At 37.4% G+C, this 16,443-nt stretch overlaps 1 protein-coding gene across 9 annotated transcripts in view; it reads left to right on the forward strand.

Moving 5' to 3' along the window:
• The window catches only part of WDPCP (WD repeat containing planar cell polarity effector), a 146,661-nt gene that overhangs the window by 27,127 nt on the left and 103,091 nt on the right, over positions 1-16,443 (forward strand). For 3 of the 9 annotated variants that reach the window (XM_079324338.1, XM_079324342.1, XM_079324337.1), the window contains exon 3: positions 15,338-15,453. The exons of 5 other annotated variants lie outside the window; for them this stretch is intronic. The gene's annotated coding sequence lies outside the window, so the exon portion shown is untranslated. Of the gene's footprint in view, positions 1-4,653; positions 4,789-15,337; positions 15,454-16,443 lie in introns of all 9 variants that reach the window. One more of the 9 variants, XM_079324339.1, reaches the window with a different exon arrangement.

A 16,443-nucleotide genomic window follows, 5' to 3' on the forward strand; every position in this document is an offset into this window, starting at 1 on the left:
GAAGTTATGGTTGTACTGCTACAGAAGGAGGAGCAGGTAGATTAAGAGAATAGTTCCTTTCCCAGGATATTTATCAGAAGCGGCTTTGTTTGGTGAAGTGTTTAGGAGTAGATCAGCTGGTTGCTGATGTACATGAGGAAGCAGTGTAATGATGCACAACTGGGATGACCAGTGGTGGAAGCAAAGTTTCAGTGTAACATAAGCCACTGACCATCTCTGAACTCACTCCAGAGCTGGGTAGACAGGGTAGTTCCTGGCAGTGCCAACAGGCATTTTGCCATTCCCATCTGGAATCCCTCAGTTGCAAACTAGTTGAATATTGGGAAACAGCTGTTGGGACTGTTGTGGAACTTTCTGATGCTTTTAGGGAGGAGGCTGCTGTGAAATGCATCAACAGTGGGGATGCTTTGTAAATAGAGTGCTCAACAAATTTAGGTGATATTGGGTAAGCAAAAATGCCTATCCTCTCTCCCCTTCTCCCATTACCCTATGCAAACAAAAATCTTGATGGGAAAATATATTTTATAGCATGCCACAGGCAGACAGCATCAGGTATGGACAAATATACTTAAGGCCTCCAGCTGATTCTGCCCATGGGAGTAGGTCACAGGAGAACAGATGTCAGCAATTTAGGATTGCTGCTATGGGTATGATAGTAGCTATGGATAAACCTGTGCAAACTGACACTGCAGTATGTCTTGAGCAGCTTCCAGGAGATGGTAAAGACTTCTGTTCCAAAAATCACTGGAGAAAAAAATTGAGATAACAGTGCTGCTGTTTACCAGGATGGCATCCCACAGTGAAAAGGGAACACTGTGCACTACCAGGAAGGAAATGCTGGGTGTGGCAGTAGGCATGCCAAAGTCTTTGCCTTTTGTTTTCTCATGAGCTGAAGGTATGAAAAGATGTGGCTCCTGTAATGTCTATGTTTCTCATAGTATTGAAAAGAAGCATTCCTGGCCTTCTTTAAAGAGAGGTTTCAGCAGGTCTGCATAGTCTTGGAGGGTGCACAGGTATGGATGCAAGACCTGCTCAGATGTGAAGCAGTGCAGTGAGTGACAGGTTGCCCAAAGGGTAGGTAGGAAGGTGTCTGTAAAACCAGAAAACCAACAAATATGCTCTGTAAAATTATTCCTTTTCATTTACAGTGAAATAAAACATCAAAAATTTAGCTCAATTAAAGTATGAGGACATCACTTCAGGGAGGTCAGCTTAAGTGCCCTATCTGTTTGAATGTCTTTTTTTAGACAAACCCTATGTTCTGGTGATTGCCCTTCCTCATAGATGTATGGCTTCACTAGAGCCATACTCATTTGGCTGAGTTTTCCCATGACTGCTCAATAACAGTACAGAGGGAAACCCACAGAGAATTAATCCAGTCATGGTTGTGCTAATTTCCAAAGAAGCAACTGAAAATAAGGAGAGTTTGTAATAAATGCAATATAAAACCTGTTTACATGACTGATTCTCCTCCCCACCCCCACCAGTCTGACCTTACCTCATTCCAGATTTCGCAGTTCTAGCTGAAAGCATTTTTGTGAAGAATGCTACCAGGAAAATTCCCTTTTTTATCTTGGCTATGAAAGACTTGTATGAAAGACCTTTCAATGGAACGGGAAAATCTGTCTAAATGTGTTGCTATTAAAAGAGGATTGGTTTATGGTCACATAGTTGGATATTCTTAGGAGGACCATGCATTTAATCTTTGGTCTAGAAATTATTTCAAGAGTCTGCTCATAAGCTAAAAGAATTTCTATCTAAATGTGCCATCTTCAGCTCCAGGTATAATCAGAAGAATTGTACTTTTTTGAGTTAGTTTTTTCAAACAAGGTTTCACTGGACAATTTCAAGGAGTTTCCTCTACGTTCATTTAGCTGGTATATTATTTTCAGATAAAACTTTATACAGGCTCTATGTAAATGATTTTTTGGTTCTGTATTCAGGGAGGAAGTAGAGACTCCTCATTGAGATTGTAGTGGTAACACCAACAACACTGTTTCCAGAATAGATATATAAAATTGGGTATTAGACCTGATGTATTCCTGTCTGTTCTCCAAGAAGAGTAATTTTAAGGAAGACAAGGTAAATCTTTATGGATGAAAAGAGTGTTGCTCTGTGTTGGAAGTTGAGTGTTGGAAGATTTATTCCAAATTTTAGCAAGTGGATATGATTTAAAGCACTTGTTATGGATTTTTTTTTTTAAGCTGTAGTGGACTACAGCTCATACTGAAATTATGAGCTTTACTGGGAAAGTAAGCTTCTAAATTAATATTTTTAAAACAGTAAGGGGGTATATTTTTGCAAATGAGAGGAGAGAATTGTCCTCCACCCTTGCTTTTCCAAAACAGGGGTCAGCTGCTGATTTTGTTCCTAGAAGCCCTTTTCTCCTTCATTTTTTCATAGTCATGGTAACAAACAATCTTAACACAGTGCCTCAGTCACTGCTTGCAGAGACTTCTGTTGACTCAGTTGTGTTTTGTCTTTTTGGTAGGTGTATAGGATAATTTCCAATTCTTTCAGAATATTGGTTTTCTTTAATACTTGTATCTTCAGAAGTATAAGAATTAATACATGCTGTTCTCAATGGCAGTGAATACCACCATTTGTTTACTGATGAGAAAAATCCAACTCAGTCTATATATTACTTCTGTACAGTATGCAATTAACTAAACTCAGCCTTTATGCAGTAAACATGCACTTTGGGTAATCTGTTCAATGAGAATAATGCAGACATTACACCCATCCTGATATGTAGAAGATGATCCATGGGGGAAAAAGATACATGTGCATAAGTCAATTATTTGAGAATAGAGTCCTTAATTTCTTGAGGCTCTATAAAAAGAATTTTGGCATCTGTACGTATTTATTTTAGAGATATAGGGGTAAATCTTCAGCACAGAGCATGGGGAGTTAACCATGGAACATTCATTAATGTTAATGGGATTTCTATGGCTAATTCCCCACACTGAAAATTTAGTCCAAAGAGATTTGAAAAGTGATGTTGAGAAGCAAGTTGGTCGGTTAGTCTCATTACTCTCATGTTATTAACTGCTCTATCTGCCACTGGCTTTTTATGAGCACTGAGATATTATACTTAACTGTTAATAATAAAGGACTGTATGCTAAATACACATTCCAGTGTGGAGGTCAAATAATGCAGTTACATGAGCAAATTTTGGATATTTTCATTTAAAAAACCCCTGCAAAACCCTAGATTAGAAGGGGAAATACCTATTAAGGCATTTTTTTAGACAGCAGAAATGGATTACATTTCCAGTAGAACTTTAGCACCAAAATAGTTTTTTATTTTCTTATACAGTACTTTACTATTGGGATGAAACTTCAGAGCTGGCCAAATTGTGCAGGGGATTGGACCCACAGACTTCCACATTCCTTCTAGTATAAATTATTTTATGTTTTAGACTTAGTATAGTATTTTTCTTAAAGTAAATTAACCTTTTCTTTTGTAAAAGTTAATTGAGATGAAAGAGGAAATTCAGTTTCTGTTTGTCTTAAAATTTTGAAGAATGGTTGGGACCTGGGAAAGGGTAAAGAGATATTTTATATAGTAAATGGAGAATATTGTTTCAAAAGGAAATATAGGCTGCAATGAAAAAAGTTTGTCATATTAATGATGCTCTTTTTCTGTGTTAAGGATATGCAACAGAGATTGTATGTGAAACGTGAATATGTGTGTGTGCACACATATATTCACATATATATTCACGTTTCCCTTTTTTTTTATTTTTATTTTTTTAATCTTAGCAGTTTTCCTTGCTTTTTAGGGAAGCTATTAAATTGCTCTCTTATGATTCAGAGCAGTCAGGAGCCAGCCATTAGAGGGTGCTTCTGCACCGAGGAGCTCTCTTTCCTTGAAACCCAGTTTATTTAACTTTAAGTATTTGTCGATTTCACAAGGAATCATTTTATGTTTCCTGGAATTATCCATTTTCTTCTTTAATTTGCATTTCTTCCTGAGCTATTTTTGGAATTCAGAGGATTAAGATGAAGATAACTAAAGGTGATTGAGAGAAGATGGAATGATCCAATACAGCAGAATTATTACATTTCATAATTGTTACTGTAAAAACAAAAGAAAATATACATGGACCCCATGCAAGTGAAAAATGGGCTGGTCTCTTATCTAATTAATGAGAGAGATGAGCATCTGTACATTATAGCACTTGCTATATTATTACTGTGTTGTTTAGAAATGCATTCGTTCATTATAACTCCACTGCATAAATTTGCAGCAAGAATAGTAAAATAGATGCAGTTTGCAAATTTCTGCCATTGCTAGTAAAGATTTAAAAATAAAACTCTCTGTGCAATACAGCTGGGTGGTTTTTTTCCTCTAGAATCATCATAATTCCTCATTCAGTAGCAAACTTAAAAATGCTGTGTCTCTGCTGTAAGAATGTGCAGGGTAGGGAAGAGGATTTGTGGCCGTTTGTCCTAGGAATACAAATTTAAAGCCTGCACTTCTGACCCAGGACATTGGTGCAAGGTGAGTGAAGGAGAATGGAAATAAAAAGATTTCTAAGAGAAAATTCTGCTGTTATGGAATCAGTTCCTAAGACGGATTGAATAAAAGCCATTAAAATTCAAAAGTGGAACATAGCACAAAGCAGTACATCTCAGTTTTATGTCCAGGAATGGTCACGAGCACTCAGCAAAGAAATCTGCCACCTGCAAGTCTTTGTTAAAGCCAGCCCGTGGAGATGGTGATTCTGAAAATACTCCTCCTGGAGAAGTTGATACATCTTTGCAATAATTTTCAGATTCAAGGTAAGGATTTCTGACATCCAACAGCTTTTGAAAGCTGCCCAAACTTCCAAAGACCATCTCGACTGAAATGTTGGTTGACAGCTGGAGGAACTGGCACAGAGCTTAGAAAGGAAAGAAATCAAAGCCTTCTTCAGGAGCTTCTTTAGGAGCCATATAGCCTCCTAAGCTTTAAAAAGGGCAGCCAAATGTCCCTTCAGGCATAAGTGGCCTCATCTTTATTGCACCAGTATATACTATGGTATGCTCATAGTAGCATATTTACATGAAGGACTGCTGGTACTGCTCTCTCCAGTTTTACATGTACAGCACAATATCTTTCCTGAGATTGTGAGGACCTTTCTTCTCAAAAGGCAGTGTTTACATTGCAAGAACATATGGAATTAAAATGGGTGAATCTTCCTGACATTGTATTCACCAACAACTTCGGAATTTAGAAATTGCATATGTATTTAAGTAATGTGAATTTCAGCATCAACGGGTGTGCTCTGTGAAGCTGGCATGCATTGTTGTATAACTAATTTAATTCTAATTCTTCCAAGAGATTGTTTGATACTCATTTATGTATTATGTACTCAGTTATTTCTTTTATCTGTTAAAAGGTGTACATTTTTGCTTTAGTGCCTGCGCTGTCTAGTTCTGACCAAAGTAATTTTTTTTTTCAATTTGAGGACGAAATGTAGACAAAAGTAAAACATATTTCTTAAAATGGACTGAATTATTTGATACTGTGAATTACTGGATATTGCATATCCTCTTCTTTCTATATAAAATTTGGACCTTCTGAATAAACACATAGGTAACTGGAAGCATGTGAGTGCTTTGAAGGTATCAGGTGTTGAAGGTTATGTTGTGTCATTTTAAAGGTGGTTGTTCACAGATTTTCAGAAACATTTTTAAGTGAGACTTATGAAAACAATGTAAGAAGATACCAAGGAAATCTGTAATGCAACAGTTTATAATGTTTGCCCAGCAAACTTCAGCCCCCATCTGATGTGTTTGGCACTATCCCTGTGCAAATCAGAATAGTATTGTGCCTTAGAACAAAATATTTGTGTGCACACTCCTCTCACTAGGACCATGGGCCAATTGACCCAATAGCAGTTTTTCTTCTGAGCTGAATGATAACAGGATCCAATTTAAAGTTAGAAACTCTTTAAAAATGAGCTACATGGATTTTTCTGCTGGTAGCATATTTGAGTAGCTGTTGTAAATCCCTGGTTGAGTTCACAACTGGTGTTTTAAAATTAGAACCAGGTAACAATGACTGATTACTTGAAAGTGGAGTCTACCTAATCTTATACTTTTGTTAGTTAATTACACCTTCTGGTATTATGCTTTATAGTTTTAACAGGATTGATTCTTTCAGTAAATATTTCTTGTATTAACAAGAGCTGTTTCGTATGACTTTTTTCCAATAAGTACCATAAATCCATTAGTTAATGATGGGAGTAGAGCAAATAATTGCATTGTAATAAAAAGAAACGATAGATGAAGAAATATACTGTATATTCCAACTCATGACTAAAGATAGTAAGGAGACTTATTTTTTTCTGTGTAACTCCTTCAAATCTGTCCACTAGAAAAACACCCTCTATATACAGCTGAACTAGTAAGAAAACAAGCCTGAAGCCAGAGAACATTATCACCAGTATTATCTGAAAAAATAGGGGGATCCAATTCACATTTCTCTCCATAATTTGACTATGTGTTGGGAAGATGCTGCAACCTAGCTGGTTGTTTCTGAAGTACGAAGAGTTGCATAAAAAATCCATTTTACATTTCAATTTTCATTTAATACATAACGCTGATGACTTCCACCACTACAATATTTTACAGAAGCTAAGATGAACTACTGGTTCATACCCCCAGAATTTAGAGCTCTTGCATACAGAATTGCCTCTCCATCAGCATCAATATCTAGTATTTCCAATAAAGCTACTGTAATGTTCTGCTTTTTCAGGTAGATGAAGTTAATAATAAAGTGGCACCTAACAGTATTTACCCAGTGGTGATAGCACTATTAGCAAGAGGAAGGTTTTCCTTAAAATTGTTGGGTGCCATCCATTATCTATGTGATCTCTTTGCAGTTCCTAAAACTTGATTTCTCTTTTCTATAGATACTCAAATGTATAGGAGTGGTGCTGGAAGTAAATCTATTGCTTTTGTGTTGTAGGACTGCTTTGAGACCAAAACTGTTCTAAATACTGGGCAAAGGCAACTGCAGGGATCTGACTGACACTTGGTCTTTGCTCCCATAAGAGGCAGAATGAAGCTGATTTGAGCTTTTGACCATTTTGGACCTATCTTGTTTGCATTTTTAATGAGGTAGTTTTCTGAAATTAGCTATACTTACCAACTGATTATTTTAATGTCATGGTTTTCTCAAGGATGGTAGAAGAGTTCGTAGTTCAATCTTAAAATCTGTGTATATTTTAGTTTATATACAACACCACTGCTCAACTGTTTTATTGTAATTATTGAAAATGCTTCAACAAATGCAATTTTTTCTTCAAAGTTATTTTCCCTTTTGCATATCTGCATAATTAGAACGCAACATAAACTATACTGTTACATTACAATCAGGAATTAATTATTGTAACATGAAATTTTCATTTTTTTTTCTAACTGCAAAGGTGAGTATGGCTTAATATTGAAAAAAATATTAGTCCTTTTCATAGAAACTTGTTTGAAGATCATAAAGGAGTACAAAAGAAGAAAAGCTTTTTGTTTGTGTTTGCAATCAAATCTTTCTTTAAAGGAAGTCTGACACACAGGCATTGTAGTTTTTTAAATATTACATTGAAGAAACCAAGATACAAGTCTCACTGGATTAACTAGAATTCAAGTATAACAGAGAAAAAAAAAACATTTAAAAATGAATGCTCACAAACAAGAATCTCAATGAGCCTTGCAAAAGGCTATTCAAAGGTGATTTTCAAATATTAGTAGAGCTTAATTTATTGCTTGCCTAATTTATTGCCTGCACCTAAACAAAATAGGTCAACATGAAATAGGTACTGGAAATTATTTAAATGTAAAAACATTCTAAAAAGGAATGCAAAAAACAACATTTGAAGATGTCATAGATCTAAAATTAATCCACTTGTTCTAGTAAATTTATTCAACTCATACAATATACTCAGAAATACATTTCTATTTTTTAAAGACAGCTTGCAAATTTGCAAGATTTATAAATTAAACAATGTGTTTACCAAATGTTCTTTAGAAAATTCTTTAAACACATACTCAATGAACATGCAGAGTGTAAAATGTTAAAGGCCAGACCTGTACAGTTCAGCAAGAAATTAGTTGGTACAGCTCATAAATGGAAAATTAAATAGTTGTTCACGCTATATTTTCGAGTGCTGCTCTTTACCTGACATGTGTACAGATCTGGTTAGTTGGGTGATAGCTAAAAATATACAAGAATCTTACTTGTTTAGGTGTAAATATAGTTAAAATTCAGACTGAACTCTGGTTTAACCCATTGCTTTGCACTTTATTGTTGTTCTAATCACTGTTTATTTCATAGCAGCCCTTGCAAAGCAGCTGATGAACTAGGATGTCAATGCACAGAGGCACAAATGGAAAGAAACACTTTAGATCTGCTGTCTGCAGCACTGCTGTAAACCCACACATTTACATCATTCATTTTCAAAGAGAACTAGTGTTCTGAGTTTAAAGACCTGCCAATATAAACTTGCTTGCAAACAGGAATCGCAGCAATGGCAGGGCAGTGGAACAAGGACTTTTCCTGTGCTTGGATTATTTGCAGGCCCTTCCACCTTCTTTCTGCTTAGCTTAAAAAAAGAGAAATTTTGTTTTCTTCTCCTTTGGCTGGTGATAAGAAAACACTGCTACAAAATTTTATGACCTACTGACCTTTAGTATTGAAAAATTGGGTTATTTACAACAGCAATCACTATCTAAAAGAATGTCGTAAAACAGCTTGACATTTAGTACTTCTGTAATTGCCTTATGTCATGTCAGCACTGGATATCTGTAGTTTGGATCACTTATCTACTATCTGGTTTATATAAAGGCCTTCAGGGTCTTTATCAAAATGTGTATATGAACTTTTCACTCTGTGAAGTAAAAACCCAGGTCAATTATATCTATTTTCTGTGACCTTCTTAACTTTTCACACCCACTCTGTCTGAGAGTTGTTATAGACTGTAATACTTGCCTGCAGTATCAATTGGAGAATGGTTCTTAGCTTCATTAAGGTTGTCAGAGGTGTGGCTGATACATAAACTTAAGTGTCTTCCTGACAAATGGCATTACCTCCCTCAAATTAATTCTGCTTCACCGTTGTTAATCTTATTATCTGTTCAGTTAATCAATAGCTGTCTTTCGAAAGAGGGGACCAACACTGTGTATTGGAAGTGTGATTCTGAAGGCAGGAGCCACAGCAGCCTGGCAGAATTCAGTTTCTGATCCTGTCATCTTCTACTTGAGTGATAACTCAGCAAAATCCAGGCCTTGGTTTTGACACATGAATAATCAATTTGGTGGCAACAAGTTGCCCCATATAGATTTTCTGTAGTATTTTTGCACATGTCCTTGAACTTCAGCACCCTCTATCTAGCAGACAGAGTTTTTAGTTCAGAGTTCAGAGGACAAACTGGACAGCTGTCTAAGCCAACAATTCCCATTCTGAATAATGGCTCATGTGCCTTTTTGCCCAATTAATTGTGCAAGAAATAATTGATATCAGCTGAAGATAAAATGTTTGCTCTATTTTACAGAACATTTTTTAGAGCATTTACAGATTCTCAGTGTTCTTACTTTGTGTCAAATTACCTTAATGTTCTTTAGGAGCTATATGTATATTTTACAGTTAAATATGCAAATATATTAAAGTATATAGAACTTCAGTAAATAGAAATAAATAGAGCTGTAATCACAAAAAAAGAGGATAATTTTCAGATTCACAAAACAATAAAACAAACCTCACAAAAAATAATTTAATGGAACATGATACAGCTTTACAGTATATGGGAATAAATTTGCAATGTATAATTTTCATGCCAGAATTCTTGAGTTATCAGATAATGTATTTCCTTTCCATGATTATTCTGCAAGCCATATTTAGGCCTTTCTTACAATAGAAGTTTCAGCATGTATTTTGATACAGAGTGCTCCTGTGTGTTGTTCACCCATCTACAAAATAGTTTTCCTATTTAGATTGGGGAAGTTAGAATAATTAAAAGAATTTGCTTCATTCATTTGTTTGGCAATAATATTCTGAATTATTAGAGTCTGATGAGAAAAAAGTAGCAACAGTAAATATTTGCCTAGAGATTCAGATGTATGATAATTGATCTTTTTATTTGTGTTTGTTAAAAACACTCTTAAACCAATATTGTAATATAAATTATTATGCACTGAATAGATTTATAGAAGCATGCCTGTATTTCTACTTCTTGAAATCAGAGATTGGTCTTAGTGACAGAGGATCTGATTTTCATTTGTACTACAAAATCTACAGTTCTTTTCTCAGTGGAAAAGGGATTTAAAGGAGAAGTAAATTAATATGAGAATGAAGCCCACTGTGCTGCTGAAAATAGCAGGATTTCGGACAGGGGGTTTCAGTGCCAGGAGCAGTAATTGTGAGAAAGGATTGGCCTAGGCTCAGAAAGAAATAACTGCAGGTGAGGGTCAGAGCTCAACCAGCATCTAAGAGAAAGGGAAGAAAAGGAAGAGGAGCCCAAGCCTGCTTGTGCAGGGAAAGGTGCAGTGAGAGCAGAGGTATCAGGGAGCCAACACAGTGTGAGAGTGGGGACTACCAAAGCTTGCAGTTGTCATTACAGAATGGATTAATAGCCCATTTGGTTCTATTTTGTGTTAGTTGATCAGTCAGGCTTTTGCTTTGTGTAGACACCGTGTTTCTGATCTGATCAGGAGTGACAGACCAGCATCCACAGCAAATGAAACTCCAACCCAGGTGCAGTTTATAAGGCTCTGCAGAGTTCCCATGGTGGTACACACATCTCAGGCTTTGCACTGCAGGGTGAAAGATGGAGACTGGAACTCTACTTACCAGAAAATAAACCCAAGCTTCTGCAATTAAATGAATGAAACATTTAAGAATGCAGTTCCTATGATTTATTTCCTGCATATGTGACAGAATTATTGTCCCTGAAATCCAAAGAAGGGAGGGGAGATCAGAATGCTATCTGCATTGTACCCATTTAACTTCTAACCTAAATTTGTGTCACTCTGTGCTATTTACACAGTGTCTTACATCCAAACATTTGTGAAATTTAAAAGTGGTGTGACTGAAAATTCAGAGCTGGTCTTACCAATGGGCCCATTGAGCCAAGGCCTTACAACCTGATTGGACTCCTGTAGTTAGTACATTTCCACACAGGGACGAGGGGCTGTTCACATGTGCCCATCTCATGCTCTTCTCTAAGCACTTGGGCCAGGGTCAGATATGAGAACTTGGCTAGATCATCCAACTGGGCACACAGCAACATTCCCCAGCTGGATAGATCTACAGAAAAGCAATTAGGGCCTGAGCCATCCCTGTGCATTCCTCAGTTCTGGTGCTCAGAGTCCTTCCTTGTGCCCACCTGCAGGTTGGGTCGACATTTTCAGAAATTACATATTTTTAACAATTTATTTTGTGAGAAAACAAATCAGATTACTTCTAGCTATTTTAGATCAATGGATTAAAAGCTTAAAAAGGTTAGACAGACACACAGACATAAGCATCCTTCTTAAGCATCATTCTTAAGAAATCAAATTAAAACTATCAATATATGTCTATAAAATAAGCATTTTCTTGTAATTGCTGTGCTGCTGACACTTGGTGTAAAACTTGGAACTGTGAAGGAAGAATCTGAATTGTTTCAGACTACAAAGTGAAGTTTTACAAATTCTCATGATTTTACTAACTTTATTTCAGTATATGTTTTATTATATATCAAACAGGCTGTGGCTTCATACAGCTATAAAAGAATGAAGACTGTCTTGTAAGATTGGGAGAATATTTTGCATTTTTTATCTGTGAGAACATGAGAGACAAGTTAACTGGTCTGTTTTTAAATGAATAATTACACTAAATTTTAAGTCAATGTAGCTAAATATATGAAAGATAGTATGTCTAAAATTTTATTTTATGTGTTTTACACAAAGAAATTGTTATATCAACATAAGGCATACAGCAAGTAGCTAGTGATCTCATGCAGGTAGTTCAATCTAAAATTTAACTTCCAGAGTCAAATACTATATTTTTGAATCATACTTGTCCTGCAGGGAGTTTCTCTCCTTGGTGAAGGACAAATTGGTCACGAAGAGGAAGAAAAAACAGGCAGTGATTTCTACTCCAAATATTATTTCACAGAAATAGAGAATTTTTGTAGGATGACTCCATGACTTACCTTGTTTGTTGAACATTAGGTGTCTAAGTTAAAAATTAGCCATTGTGAGTGAGCTGTAGCAGTGCCAGAGATTGGATGTTAACCTTGTGGAAGAAGGGAGACAGAAGAGGGTAATCTGCTCTTGCATCTACAGCCAGTAGAGCTATTGTGTAATCAATCCAAAACCAAATGAAAAAATACACATTTTTGTGAATTCGAGTTCATTGCAGCTATTACATTTTCAATTTCTCTGAAAAAACTTAGACCTGTGGAAGATGAATGCACCCTGATTCTGCACCTGGGATGGGGCAGCCCTGGATGTAGAGACTGGGGAACACGAGGCTGGAGAGCAGTGCCATGGAAAGGGACCTGCGGGTCCTGGTTGAACATGAGCCAGCAGTGCCCTGGCAGCCAGGAGGGCACCTGAGTCCTGGGGGGCTTCAGGCACAGCATGGCCAGCAGGGCAAGGGAGGGATTGTCCTGCTCTGCTCTGCACTGAGGCAGCCTCACCTCGAATGCTGGGGACAGTTTTGGGCACCAGAAACATAAAAAAGCATTAACCTATTGGAGAATGTCCAAAGGAGGCCACGAGGATGGTGGAGGGTCTGGAAGAGAAGCCATATGAGGGGCTGAGGGTGCTTGGTCTGTTCAGCCTGGAGGAGACTGAGGGGAGACCTCCCTGGAGTCTTCAATATCCTCATGAGGGGAAGAGGAGGGGCAGGCACTGATCTCCTCCCCTCAGGTGACCAGTGACAGGACCTGAGGGAATGGCCTGGAGCTGTGTCAGGAGAGGTTAATATTGGATATTAGGAGAATATTTTTCACCCAGAGGGTGATTGGTTGCTGGAACAGGCTCACTATCCTGCCAGAGTTCAAGAATCATGCAGGGCCAGGAGTTGGGCCTCAATGATCCTTGTGGGTCCCACTCAACTCAGGGTATTCTGTGATTGTGTATTTCCATGCAATAGGAAAGCACAGAAGGGTGGCCTGTGACAATTTTTACAATAATTCCTGGTATTGTATTATTTGCCAAGAAAATCTGATGACATGTAAGTAGTGAAAATAGATTCTGCAGTATTTTCATTTATTTGGACATTTTGTCCTATAACCTCTGCCAACCCCATATGCAAAGCACCTCATTTAGTACATATATGGATGCCATTGCAGCAGTTTTCTGACTTTGCCATGGCACAGAGAACCTGCTCCTTTGTATTTTACCTTGCTTCAATTCCCAGGAGTGTGCCCCAAACAATGTCAATATTTTGGGAGAGATCCCCCTTGTTTGCTGCTTTTTCACTAGGAATGCTGGTTTTCTGGGAGCATGTTCCTGGGCCCACCTTCAATGGAATAGGCAGGTGGTCATCACAGGCTGCTCTGTGTCATGGCAGCTACAGGGTTTACTGTTCTATGGACACTATGGATAGTGTTGTCACACTGAGCCATCCTTCTGGCACATATACTGCAAAGTTCAGATGGTCTGTTGTAGTCAGCACCTCCCGTTCTCTAGCTCTAGGTTGCTTCTAGTATGTTTTCAGAGGTGTTTTTGGGATGCACCTTGGGAGCTGAGCACTGCCTTTCACAATACCCCACTCTCCCAGATGACTATGGAAAGACAAGAAATGCAGCACCAGTGCCCCAGATCACTCAGGCAGTGCATAGTTTCTAATTATTTGTCATGACAGAACATTGGAGGTGTCAGAGAGGACTCTTGATATCAATTTCAGCATTTGCTGATGTTATAAAGTGGCAGGGCAGCTATTTTCTGTATGAATAGTTGCAAAACTGAGGATTTTTTAAAACAAAACAAACAGATACTGGCACAGGCTGGCCGTTGCAAAACATCTCCATTTGTCAGTAAGCTTTTGCAACCTCTAAAATACCCCTGTTGTTTGTGGTGACATTGTAAAGGAAGAAAGTAAATGCTGTGTGAGCCAAAAAAAGAACCGTCTGTTAAGCTGAATTCTAGTTTTACCTTAACAGGAGAGTTATTTCAACCCATTTTTTCCAAATTCTAATCAGTTTTAAAGGGGGAGGGATACAGTGCTTAAAGCTCAATTGGGAGGAATTTTTCTAGATTTTCACACCTGCCTTCTTTGCAATAGTGGGGCCTAGCTCGTGGAGTAAAAGGAACTGAGAGGCACTTTTCAAATACAAAAAGATCACTTTGTCGTCATCATCCTCATCCCCATTGTACTGGAATATAATGATGTGGGAAATGGTGAGATATAGTTGCATAACTCTGAAAGTTGGCATGTATTCTTTCAAAGGGAACAAGAAAATAATTCCTCTGAAAGGAGTACTCTGACTTGAAAATGCCATATTTTGTTACAGAAGCAAGTTCTCTCTCTTTTTTTTATTTTTACTGTAGAATGTAACTAATCCAAAGGTATTTCAGATTGGAGTTTGTTAGACTGGAACAGTGTTTTTGGGCAGTTGTCCATTTTCATTGGCACAACAGTAACAAGCATTCCAATAATTAGCTGGTTAGTGAATGCTCAGAGTCCAAGGAAAGGAAGAAGAAAAAATCTAAACTCTCCAGATTCTGGTAATTGACGAATCTCCCTTTTTAGGTACAAGGAAAATTTTGCTTCCTCTTCATTATTCAGTGTGGAACTGAAAGGGGGTTCTTTAGAAGTTTGGTTTTTAACATTTTCTTACAATTTTTTTTTTTTCACATTATTGAGGACAAATTTCTTAAAAGTATGCATCTTGGACACTGATTGCCCATTTGAAAACTTGTTTCTGCTTTTTGGCAAGTTCCCTCTATGTGTCTGAAAATGGAAAAAAAAGGGCTTGAAATTCCTTTGTGATCTGTCAGCTGGGACTCAGCAGCATTAAAGCATCATGAGATGATTTTATATTCGATAGGAAGACACAACTAGAAGTGTCTCTGAAGCCTTCATGCAAGAATTTTGTAATAATTTGGGCATTTTATGTTAGATTATCTGTCATGCCAAAGTCTTCTAGTCTTACCTTGTGTTTCAGATTTGTGCAGCAAGATTTTGGTAGTGGGGGGCAGATTTTATTTTATTCCTCATTATCTTGTTTGGTATTAAATTAAACTGATTTCCCCAAGTCAAGTCTGTTTTGCCCATGATGGCAGACAGTCAGTGATGTCTCCCTGCCCTTATCTTACCCCACAGCCTTTAATTCTATTTTCTCTCTCCTGTCCCAATGAACAGAGGAGGAGAGAGAGCTTTGGTGGGCACCTGGTGTCCAGCTGGGGTCACCCCACCACACCTTGCTTTGGGGCAGTTGCATCTTCTCTGCTGCTGAACAGATCATCTGCCACTTGAAGGTATGGGAGTTTTGTTTGAGTTAAGCCATGACAGCATTTTGAGAAACTCACACACTTGATGACTTCCTATTAGTGAGAGATTCTAATCTAGGATCTAATGGGCCCTGGGAAATGCAAGGTTTTTTTCACTTGCTAACATAAGAAAGGAAGAAAAAAATGAGAAAACAGATAAAATTGTATCATACCATCTCCTTTTACTTTAATCCTCATAGTCCATCTTTAGTAAAAGAGGGGCTGTCCTCATCTGTATTTATACCAAAAATGCTTCTCATGCTGAACAAACCACCATGCTCCTAATCCTGCATTTTTTCCAAATCTCATTCTCACCTAAGATGAAGGTATATTCCTTTTACTAGGTGTGTGGTGTGTGTTGTAAGATTTTTTGGTTTGTTCTTGCTAATTTGTTTTTTTGTGGGGGCTTTTTGACATAACTATGGGATTTATTAAGTCAGCAAGACTTTTTGTGCATTTGGGGATCAGAGGAAAGAAAGTGCTATTTCCACTTGGTGCTATTTCAGTGGATTAGGCAGTTCTTCAAACAAAAATATTAGCTTGAGTGATGATACCTTAAGGACTCCCAGCTTCCTTGGTGCTACCTGAGATTCTTGCATATATTTTTCATCATAGCAATCTTGACATAAATATCTGATACATCATGTGATAAAAATTCTGCAATTATTGTCTAAATTGATTCATTATCTAAATGGCACTCATGGGAAGCAAATGAAAATACTACTTAAAAAAAAAAAAAAAAAAGTTTAAATATAGTACCATACTAGCAGTGGTTCTAAGCATCTGTAAACATGTGTAAACATCTCTGCTCAGCCCAGCTTTCAGTGAGTCCCCAGGTTTAGCAGAAGAAGTCAAAGTATTTGGTCTGGTGGCCCATTTATGACTACAGCACTGCAGGAAATCACTCAGGGGAGTCTGCTGGTTACTGTGTTTAGGAAAATTCCCAATGCTCCTTTGAAACTCAACATGTCCTTCACT

This window comes from Erithacus rubecula (genome assembly GCF_903797595.1).
Source record: "Erithacus rubecula genome assembly, chromosome: 2".
Lineage (NCBI taxonomy): Eukaryota > Metazoa > Chordata > Aves > Passeriformes > Muscicapidae > Erithacus > Erithacus rubecula.